The following is a 12,189-nucleotide window of genomic DNA, read 5'->3' as shown; positions in this document are numbered from 1 at the left end:
GATCCATTTGGACTTAAGTTTTGTGCATGGCGATAGACATGGATCGATCTGCATTCTTCTACATGCCAGTCTCCAATTATGCCAGCACCATTTGTTGAAGATGCTTTCTTTATTCCATTGTATATTTTTAGCTTCTTTGTCAAAGATCAGATGTTCGTACGATAACACTGGTTCTTTTTTATGACAATGAGACATGTCTGCTCTTGACAGCATCAATCTATATCAGAGAAGATGATAGGCATCAAAGAAACTCCACATGGAGCTTACTTTCTTTTTGACAAAAGTAAGCCACTGGGCAAGAATGTGCCCTTGCCTCAACTGCTGATAGTATATTGTTCAAATTGGATAAGTAGGACACACAAGAGAGTGACTGACAAGCATTGTCAAGACAACGTGGGACAGTTCTGCAAAAATCCTGCTTCATAGAATATATTCTAGTCCTGTAAGCTGAAGATAGATGCCCCAACATTGCAGAGGAGCCTTGGGTGACTGTCCAGGTAACTAGCTGCTTTTGTCACTTCTCACAATTTTTGCAAGTTGCTTGCATGCACTTCCTGCTTACTCAGTTAATATGATTTCCTTCTCAGATCTCTGTGTGAGTTGAAGACTAGATACTTATAGTTTTCCTTATTTAACAGACTCAGAAAAGAAACTCATTAAAGAGATGTAAAATGTATGAGGTTGAGAGACATCAAAAGATAATTTTGATAATGAAAGTTAGAATAGAAAGTGAATTAGGTTCAACGCTTTGGACTCACCAAGATAGGATAGATATTGAGTATTTTCTCTGAATTTGTCAAATGCAAATGTTCTAGACATTGTTGATGTATTTATTGCTTGTATATATAATATATATATGTATTGTACTTATTGTATATATTACATATTATGTATACTGTACTTATTATATGTAGTTTTTGTTATATTAGTTATAACCTTTTTATTTTAGACAAAAAAAAGGGGAAATGTGATATTTTGTTTATGATCTAACAAATAAAGCTTGCCTGAAGATCAGAGTGCAAAGCAGCCATACTAATTAGCCATAGATGCCAGGCAGTGGTGGCACACACTTTTAATCCCAGCAGCCACACTAGTTAGCCACAGAGGGAGGTAGAGGTGGCACACACCTTTAATCCCAGCACTTGGGAGACTGAAGCAGATGGATCTCTGTTAGTTCAAGGTGAACATCCTGAGCTACAGGAAATTGATCCAGTCTAAAAGAGAAACAGAGCTCACACAAAGGTGATCCTAGCACTAGAGAGGTGGAGAGAGAAAGGGATATGGCTGAGCAGAGAAAGTAATAAAAGACAGGAGGAGACAGGAGCTCAGGGCAGTCTGAGCAGTGGTTAGTCTGAGGCAGTCTGAGGACTCATGGAGATGGATGCAGTCTGAAGCATGCAGTCTGAGACAGCAGTCTGAGGAACAGTAGTCTGAGGAGGCAGTCTGAGGACAGGACGGCCCCTTTGGTATGAGCATTGATAGAGGTAAGAACTCTCTAGTGGCTTGTCACTTTGCTTCTCTGATCTTTCAGCTTTCACCCCTGATAGCTGACTCAGCTTTAAGACCAATTAGAATTTGTGCTACACATACTATGAGCACCTATTATGTGATGTTCCAGCTGCTGTCCCCTCCTATATATTCCCCTAACTCTGAAAGGAAGTTGAGCTGTCTCACTGAAGCCCTGCCCACCACCTCTGCTCCCTTTGATCTCATAACCTGGTGGAGACCCCACAGAGTTGGCCTATAGGCATTTCTATGGGGAATTGTTTTAATCGTTGTGAGAAGACTCAGCCTAGTATGTATGGCAGCAATTCCCTAGGCAACAGATCCTGAACTGTGTAAGAGTGAACAGTAATCAATTTGAGCACAAACAAACAAGCAACTATACATGCATTCGTTTCTCTCAGTTCCCAAATATGGATGAGATGTGATCAACTGTTTTAACTTTTGCCACCTTGAGTTTCCTGCTATCATGGGATGTAACCTAGACTTGTGAACCAAAATGAACCCTTTCTCCTCTAAGCTGCTTAGTCACAGCAACAGAAATGAAATTAGAATAGTATCTAGAATGCAATTTTTTTAAAGAGACCTGCCACTTAACATTACATAGGTGAACCTGGTGGACTTACGCAAAAGTCCAAAACTACTGAGAAAGTCTGCTGCATATCACTCACATGTATATTCTTCAGTAGAAGGGAATGGTCAAATAGGCAGAAGAGATGGAGGAAAAAAAAACCAGAAGAAACAAAGAGGAGAAACAGGTCACCATTGTCATGTGTGTGTATGAAAGAATGTAATCAAAACACAAAACCAACCAGATATGAAGGAGAACAAGTCTAGAGATCTAGTGTTCAACATAAATGCTGTGGTTAGATTACATCATACTAGGGATAAATAAGTAGCTTTAAGCTGCTTCTATCACAGAAAGTAACTGCTGAGATCATGGTACGATCTATAAATGGGATACACCATACCACAACTTGACACTGGATAGGAACAAGAAGATCCCTGGGGCTCACTGGTCAGTCAGCCTAGCCAGAACAGCCAGTTTTGGGTCCAGTGGGAACCCCTTTGTCAAAAACATAAAATGGAAAAGCGATAGAGGAAAGACCTCTGGATGTCAGCCCCTGGCTTCCAAATGTAAGCAAACTTGTACACATACATGAACATTCATATGTACACTTGCCGCATTTACACAGAAACCTAAACTCTTAGTTCATTTTTTTCAGTCTTTTAACCCTTCGTTTGTGGGAACAGACCTTGGCCGGAGACCCACTTCCCCATCAGCCTGGGGGCAGGCAGCTGTAAGATAAAGTTTACTAAAAACATGTTTACTAAAAACAGTCTGGTGTCCATAAGAAATGTTTACCGGAGCAATAAGTTCCTGAAAAGGGCTCACCCACAGAAACGCCCTGACCTCAACCTTTCCAAAGACTAACCACCACCTCTTTCTGACCCACCCACCACAGTCTCTGGTGTCAGAGCAGAACCAGCCAGGGGTAAGGGAGGGAGCGGAAGCTTTTCTTGAGGGAAGCCTTTCTTGGGAAATTTTCTAGAGCCTTCTTGGGGCCTGCTTAAGGTTTTCTGTACATCGTCAACTGGTCTCTGTGTCATCAATCCCGACACCCTCCGCACATTCTCAGATACAGGCTGCGCAGCAGGCACGGCACCTTTATCTGAGACAGGGTCTTCTGTAGCCCAGGCTTAGTCTTGATCTCCTAATCCCCCTGCCTCCACATCATGAGTGCTAAGATTACAAGCATACAGACATGAGCCAATTTGGCCAGTGAAGTGTATGTGTTTGCTTGCTTATTTGTATGGGTAGATAAGTGGGTGGGTGGTGTCAGGGATCAAACCAAGGCCTAGAAGAAGCTTTCTGCTACTGATTCACAGCTCTAGCCCTCTAGAAATTTTAAGGAATTATCAGTAAAATTTAGAAAAACTCAACTTCATCTTGAAACTGAAGTCTAAAATCATATTCAAATTCCTTATGATAAGAATCTAGCAATTTCGCTGGGCATTGGTGGCACACACCTTTAATCCCAGAACTCAGGGGATAGAGGCAGGCAGATCTTTGAGTCTGAGGGCAGCCTGGCCTACATAGTGAGGACAGCCAGGTCTACAGAGAAACCCTGTCTCAGGGAGAAACAAAGAGAGAGAGCGAATCAGCAATTTTAAAATAAATGCTGAAATCAAAGTATTTGTATAGAAAAATAAGTATTCCTCATAATTAATAGTCATGCATGAATTGCATTATCATTTCATGCAACTGATACCTTGTAATGGGCACATGCACAACATGCCTGGGAAGCAGGTTTTATCATTTCTGACTCAGACCTTTTGATTGCCTATGGATTTTTATCTGCTTATGGCCAAGTGTGAGCAAGTAAGAGAATTTTGACTTTAATCCTGCCATCTGCAACCTAAATTCATCTCCTAAATTCACAAGGGAGCTATCTCCTGGGAACTTTACTGGCCCTGAGAGCACAGCATCTCATGTGATTTTGGGGTTCACAGCCTGATGATGACACAAAAGCTATGTGAATGAACAGAGCCGTGGGAGCTGATTGGGGAAATTTCCAACCTCTCTTGAGTTCTCTCCTTCTCAACCACCTCCTTGTCTGTTTGAGAGCTCTACACGATGCTCCATGTGGGGCCTGATGAGGCTTTGCCATTCCCCAGTGTGGCTACAGTAGTGCATCTCCTTGACACTTGTCCTTTTTGTCCGTTTTTATTGAAACCACCCACTATCCTCATTAAATCTATGGCTAGTTTCCTGGTCCCTACTTCCTTCTGCTCGGGAACCTCCTGGACTGGGAACTGCAGCAGCTCGACTCTCCCCCTGAGGGCCAAGCAACCAGAAGCCTGCTAAGAGAGCCTGCCTACTCCTGCCCCCACTCAGGACAGAGGGCAGAGGGCTGAGGGCAGAGGGCAGAGGGCAGAGGGCAGAGGCGAGCTCCAGGCCCCCTTCCTGGTCCCCACTTCCTTCTGCTCACCCTCTTGGGGACCTCCTGGACGGGGAACTGCAGCAAGCCCAACTTGTCCCAGGAGTATAAAGCGACCAGAAGCCTGCTGAAAGAGCCTGCTTACTCCCACCCCCACCCAGGACAGAGAGCAGAAGGAAGAGTGCAGAGGGCAGAGGACAGAGCTCCCACCCACCAGGAGAGGGAGTGCCTGAGACCCATCAGCACCTAACATGAGACCCGTCAGTGAATTGGACCTGCTTGCACCCACTGGAAGAGAACCTTGGACCGGTACTCACCAGGAAAGGAAGAGACCCCACCTGTATCCACTGGAAGAAGGAATGGGAAGAAAACAATACAAGAACAAATTCAATGACAGAAAAAATAATATGACTTCACCAGAGTCTAGGGACTCTACACCAGCAAGATCTGAACATCACAGCACAGAAGAAACAGAGGAGAATGACCTTAAAAACAACTTCATGAAGACAATAGAGACCCTAAAAGAAGAAATAAGAAAATCTTTTAAAGAAATGGAAGAAAAGACAAACCAAAAATTGTAAGAAACAATTCAAACAGTGTAAGGTTTGAAAGCTGAAATAGAGAATAGAGACAATTAAAAAAAAAACACAGCCTGAAGGAATGCTGGAATTAGAAAAGAAGAATAAACAATCTGGAACTACAGATGCAAGCATAACCAACATAATACAGGAGTTAGAAGAGAGAATCTCAAGCATTGAAGATGTGTTAAGAGAAATAGATTCATCGACCAAAGAAAATCTTATGTCCAACAAATCCCTAACACAAAATATCCAGGAAATATGGGACATTGTCAAAGGCCAAATCTAAGAATAATAGGGATAGAAGAAGGTGAAGAAAACCACCTCAAGGAGGCAGAAAGCATATTCAATAAAATCATAGAAGAAAACTTTGCCAACCTAGAGAAAGACATGCCAATGAAAGTACAAGAAGCGTACAGAGCACCAAATAGAGTGGACCACAAAAGGAAGTCCCCTCACCACATAATAGTAAAAACTTCAAGCAGACAGAACAAACAAAGAATATTAAGAGCAGCAAAGAAAAAAGGCTAAGTAACATACAAAGACAAACCTATCAGAATCACACCTGACTTCTCCATGAAAACTCTGAAAGCCAGAAGGTCCTGGACAGATATTCTACCAACACTAAGAGACCACAGACAAAAAATAAAATTAAATTAAATAAGAGACCATGGATGCCAGCCCAGACTACTATACTCAGCAAAGCTTTCAATCATTATAGATGGGGAAAACAAGATATTCCACAACAAAACCCGATTTAAACAATACATATCCACAAATCCAGCCCTACAGTAAGTACTGGAAGGAAAACTTCAACCTAAGGAAGGTAACTATGCTCACAAAAACACAGGCAATAGATAATACTACTTTACCAAAAGACAAAAGAAAGAGGGGTAAATCCACAAACAATAACACCAACAACAAATCAAAAACCAACAAGAATTAACACTCAATGGTACTTAATCTCACTAAATATTAATGGTCTTAATTTGCCTACAAAAAGACTCAGGCTAAAGAATGGGTAGGAAGACAGAATCCATCTTTCTGCTGCATACAAGAAACATACCGCAAATTCAAAAACAGACATTACCTCAGAATAAAGGGTTGAGATAAGATTTTCCAATCGAATGGATCCAAGAAACAACCTGATGTAGCTATCCTAGTATTGAACAAATTAGACTTCAAACTAAAATCAATCAAAAGAGATGAAGAAGGTCATTTCATATTCATCACAGGAAAAATCCATCAGGAAGAAATCTCAATTCTGAACATCTATGCCCCAAATACAAGGGCACCCACATTGTAAAAGATACATTACTTGGCACACGCCTTTAATCCCAGCACTCGGGAGGCAGAGGCAGGTGGATCTCTGTGAGTTTGAGGCCAGCCTGGTCTACAAAGTGAGTTCCAGGACAGCCTCCAAAACAATACAGAGAAACCCTGTCTCGAAAACTAAAAACAAACAAACAAACAAACAAAAAGAAACATTACTAAAACTCAAAGCACACATAAGACCTCCCAGTTATAATGGGAGACTTCAACACCCCACTCTCACCACTGGACAGGACCACCAGACAGAAACTCAACCAAGAAACAAAGGAACTAACAGAAGTTATGACCCAATTGGGTTTAACAGACATCTATAGAACATTCCACCCAAACACAAAAAAAAATATGCCTTCTTCTCAGTGCTACATGGGACCTTCTCTAAAATCTACCAATATTTGGCAACATAGCAAACCTCAACAGGTACAAAAATATTGGAATAACCCCCCTGTATCTTATCAGACCATCATGCTTTAAAGTTAGAATTCAACAACAACACAAACTAAAGAAACCCTACAAACTCATGGAGATTGGACAATACACAATTGTACCATTCCTAGGTCAAGGAAGACATAAAGAACTTTAAGACTTCCTAGAATTCAATGAAAACGAAGACACAACATACCCAAACTTATGGGACACTTTGAAGAGGAAAGTTCATAGCACTAAGTACACATATGAAGAAACTAGAGAATAGTCACACTAGAGAATTAACAGCACAACTGAAAGCTCTAGAACAAAAAGAAGCAAAGTCACCCAGGAAGAGTAGGCACCAGGAAATAATCAAATTGAGGACTGAAATCAATAAAATCAAAACAAAGAAATCAATACAAAGAATCAATGTAACAAAGAGTTGGCTCTTCGAGAAAATCAACCAGATAGACAAACCTCTATCCAAACTAACTAAAAGGCAGAGAGAGAACATACAAATCAACAAAATCAGTAATGAAAAGGGGAACCTAACAATGGACACTGAGGAAATCCAGAGAATCTTCAGGTCATACTTTGAAAACCTGTACTCCACAAAACTTGAAAATTTAAAGGAAATGGACAATTTTCTGGATAGTTATCACTTACCAAAATTAAATCAAGAGCAGATAAGCAATCTAAACAGACCTATAACCCCTAATGAAATAGAAGCAGTCATCAAAAGTCTTCCAATCAAAAAAAGCCCAGGCCCAGATGGCTTCAGTGCAGAATTCTATCAGAAATTTAAAGAAAAGCTAATTACAAATAGTCCTCAAAGTGTTCCAATAGAACAATAGAAGCACACAATAGAAGCAGGGGGTTCGTTGCCAAACTCTTTTTACAAAACTACAATTACCTTGATACCCATGCCACGCAAAGACACAACTAAGAAAGAGAACTACAGACCAATCTCCCTCATGAACATTGATGCAAAAATACTCAATAAAATATTAGCAAATCAAAATCCAAGAACACATCAGAAAAATCATCCACCATGATCAAGTAGGCTTCATCCCAGAGATGCAGGGTTGGTTCAACATATGAAAATCTATCAGTGTAATTCACCATTTAAACAAACTGCAAAAGAAAAACCATATGATCATCTCACTTGATGCATAAAAAGCCTTTGACAAAATCCAACACCCCTTCATGATAAAGGTCCTAGAGAGATCATGGATAAAAGGAACATACCTGAACATAATAAAGCAATATACACTAAACCAACAGTCAACATCAAACTAAATGGAGAGAAACTCAATGCAATTCCTCTAAAATCAGGAATAAGACAAGGCTGTTCTCTCTCTCCATATCTCTTCAATATTGTACTTGAATAAGACAACAAAAGAAGATCAAGGGGATACAAATTGGAAAGGAAGAAGTCACACTTGCACTATTTGCAGATGATATGACAGGTTACCTAAGTGACCCAAAAAACTCTACAAGGGAACTCCTATAGCTGATAAACACCTTCAGCAAAGTGGCAGGATATAAGATTAACTCAAAAAAATCAGTAGCCCTATTATATACAGATGATAAAAGGGCTGAGAAAGCAATCAGAGAAACATCACCCTTTACAATTGCCACAAACAACATAGAATATTTGGGGATAATGCTAACCAAACAAGTGAAAAACCTGTACAGCAAGAACTTTGAGTCTTTAAAGAAAGAAATTAAAGAAGGTACCAGAAAATGGAAAGATCTCCCATGCTCTTGGATTGGTAGGATTAACACAGTAAAAATGGCAATCTTGCCAAAAGCAATCTACAGATTCAATGCAATCCCTATCAAAATACCAACACAATTCTTCACAGACCTTGAAAGAGCAAAAACAAAAGACCCAGAATAGCCAAAACAACCCTGTATAATAAAGGAACTTCCGGAGGCATCATGATCCCTGACTTCAAGCTCTATTATAGAACAGCTTGGTATTGACACAAAATTAGACAGATAGACCAATGTAATCGAATTGAAAACCCTGATACTCACCCACACACCTACAAACACTTGATTTCTGACAAACAAGCTAAAATTGTACATTGGAAAAAAGACCGCATCTTCAACAAATGGTGTTGGCATAACTGGATATTGGCATGTAGAAGACTGCAAATAGATCCATGTCTATCACCTTGCATAAAACTTAAGTCCAAATGGATCAAAGACCTCAACATAAATCCAACCACACTGAAACTCTTAGAAGAGAAAGTGGGAGGTACCCTTGAACGAATTGGTACAGGAGACTGCTTCCTGAACCTAACACTAGTAGCACAAACACTGAGATCGACAATTAATAAATGGGACGTCCTGAAACTGAGAAGCTTCTGTAAGGCAAAGGACACAGTCAGCAAGACAAAAAGGCAGCTCACAGAATGGGAAAAGATATTCACTTATCCCACATCTGACAGAGGGCTGATCTCCAAAATTTACAAAGAACTCAAGAAGCAAGTCTCCAAAACACCAAAGGATCCAATTAAAAAGTGGTTTACAGAACTAAGTAGAGAATTTGCAATAGAGAAATTTAAAATGACTGAGACACACTTGAGAAAGTGCTCAGCATCCTTTGCCATCAGGGAAATGCAAATCAAAACAACTCTGAGATATCATCTCACTCCTGTCAGAATGGCTAAAATCAAAAACACCAATGACAGTTTATGCTGGAGAGGATGTGGAGAAAGGGGAACACTCCTCTTTCTGCTGGTGTGAGAGCCACTTTGGAAATCAGTATGGAGATTCCTCAGGAAAATGGGAATCAGTCTACCACAAGATCCAGCAATTCCACTCTTAGGCATATACCCAAAAGATACACATTCATACAACAAGGACATCTGTTCCACTATGTTCATAGCAGCATTATTTGTAATAGCCAGAACTTGGAAGCAACCTAGATGCCCATCAACTGATGAGTAGATAGAGATAATGTGGTACATTTACACAATGGTGTACTACTAAGATGAAGGAAAAAAAAAACAATGGAATCTTGAAATCTTTTGGCAAATGGGTGGCACTAGAAAAAACCATTGTGAGTGAGGTAACCCAGTCACAAATGACAAGCATGGTATGAACTCACTCATATATGGATTTTAGGAATAAAACAGGGGAGTGTCGCCAGGCATTGGTAGAGCACACCTTTAATCCCAGCATTCAGGAGGCAGAAGCAGGTGGATCACTGTGAGTTCCAGACCAGCCTGGTCTACTGAGCGAATTCCAGGACAGGCTCCAAAACAATACAGAGAAACCCTGTCTCGAAAAACCAAAACAAACAAACAAACAAACAGGGGAGTGTCAGCCTACAATCCCACAACCAGAGTGTCTGAGAAACAGGGAGTACCCTAAGAGATACATGCATGGTAACCCAGAGAAGGGGAACAGGACAGAATCTTCTGAGGGGACTGGGAGCATAGGGGAGGGGTGAGGAAGCTGGGAGAAAGAGAGGGGGTGAAAAGGAGGGGAGAGGAGGACATGGGGGAGCAGGAAATTTGAGTCAGGGGAAGAATAGAGAAGAGAAGGATGAGAGATACCATAATAGAAGGAGCCATTCATTATAGGTATGAAGAGAGATCTGGCACTAGTGAGATTTTCAGAAGCCTACAAGGATGACACCAACTGGCAATCTAATCAATAGCAGAGAGGCTACCTTAATTGCCCTTGCCTGATATCATGATTGATGACTTCCTTGTGTGCCATCCTAGAACCTTCATCCAGTAGCTGAAGGAAACAGAGGCAGAAACCAACAGCTAAACACTGAATTGAACTCCTGGAACCCAGTTGCAGAGAGGGAAGAGTGATGAGCAAAGGGGTTAAGACTTGACGGGTGAAACCCACAGAAACAGCTGACCTGAACAAGGGGGAGCTCAAGGACCCCAGACTGATAGCTGAGAGGCCAGCATGGGAATGATCCAGACTCCCTGAGCGTGGGTGTCAGTGAGGAGGCCTCAGCATTCTTTGGGGCCTCGATCAATAGATCAGCATTTAGCCCTGTCATCCAGATGGACTTTGGGAGCCCATTCCACATGGAGGGATGCTGTCACCACCTGTACACATGGGGGAGGGCCTAGGCCCTGCCCTGGATCATATGACAGACTTTCAAGATCCCCCATGAAGGGCCTCACCCTCCTTGGAGAGTGGAGTGGGGATTTGGGGAGGGGCTAGGGGAAGTTTGAAGGGGGGCAGGAGAGGAAGGGAGGGAGAGGGAGCTGGGATTAACATGTGAAGCAAACTTGTTTCTAATTTAAATTAAATTTTTAAAAATCTGTGGCTAACTACTGATACTGCGGTCACTTCCACCTTCCCTCATGTTCTTCAAAGGTGGCTCCATCTCCAGCCTAAAGCTAGTTTTAACGAGTAAGAGTCAGCTACAGAATCTGCAGGCTCCAGCACAAAATGAAAATAGAACCCCATGTTCCAAAGGAACTGAGAATGTCATGACAGTGACAAGAGAGCATGGAGGTTTATGGGATACATCAGGATCCATCCAGCACATGATACCAGTTCTGCTTCTGACTGAAACACAATCACGCCATACTGTGCAATGACCTAGGAGGAAGACGACATTTAGAAGGTCTGTAGCAAATTTTCCTCACTACCCAAAGCTATATGCACAGGTGAAGAATAGGCCTCTGACCTTTGTGCTGAAGAGACGGCAGGGCTGCTACTAATGGCTTGAACTCAGTGCTGCTGTACCAAAGTCAATTGAGCACAAAGACAAACTGACCTATACCTGCGATAGTGGCCTCATATCTGTGGCTAGCCACTGCTAGGTTCCCCTGTCAACAAGCTCCCAACAGGTGGGATTATTCATCCAATGGTTTGACTTGCTGTTTTCTCTGTATTGTTAGTGGCACTGCCTTAGCTGATCCCACAGCTATGCAAAACAGTAACACTGTTAGGGAATTAGGAAATAAAATTCAGACAGGATGCTTCATTCTAAGTCCTACAGCAAAGATGCCATCAAACTAGGATTTAGTCCTTACTCTGCTGTGTTCACACCTCATTCTATGAGTGGTGTCTACTGCATCTGGATTCTAGTACCTCCCCTAGACCTTGAGATGGAAGGTTTGCACTCCCAACCTTTTCCAGTGTAAATGCAGAGGCAATGTCCACTAGTAGTAGGTGAGCATGGTGACATTTTCAGTTATGAGATCTCCTGGAATTGGCAAGACTTCCCAATTGGTGCAGAAAATCTTAATAGGGAAAAAAAATTCAATCTCTGCCCAAAATATATCTTCCGTCATGAATGGGTAGATACACTTTAAAATTTTATGCAAAATTAACATGTGAACTCCCTTCTTCACAACTGTACCCAAAATAGCAGTTTACGTCTCTCTGAAGTAAGTTGTATGTATAAGTCTGGTGCCCAGTGATACTGAGGGGAGCTA

The 12,189-nt window shown here is 41.5% G+C and overlaps 1 long non-coding RNA gene across 3 annotated transcripts in view; it reads right to left on the bottom strand.

Annotated features, from left to right (window-relative positions):
* LOC110340676 overlaps positions 1 to 12,189 on the bottom strand; it is a 188,005-nt gene that overhangs the window by 171,129 nt on the left and 4,687 nt on the right. The window lies entirely within an intron of this gene.

The sequence above is a fragment of the Mesocricetus auratus genome, unplaced genomic scaffold (genome assembly GCF_017639785.1).
Source record: "Mesocricetus auratus isolate SY011 unplaced genomic scaffold, BCM_Maur_2.0 Super-Scaffold_100006, whole genome shotgun sequence".
Classification (NCBI taxonomy): Eukaryota; Metazoa; Chordata; class Mammalia; order Rodentia; family Cricetidae; genus Mesocricetus; species Mesocricetus auratus.
The sequence above is the reverse complement of the archived record's forward strand: the minus strand, read 5'-3'. Positions and strand labels throughout refer to the sequence as shown.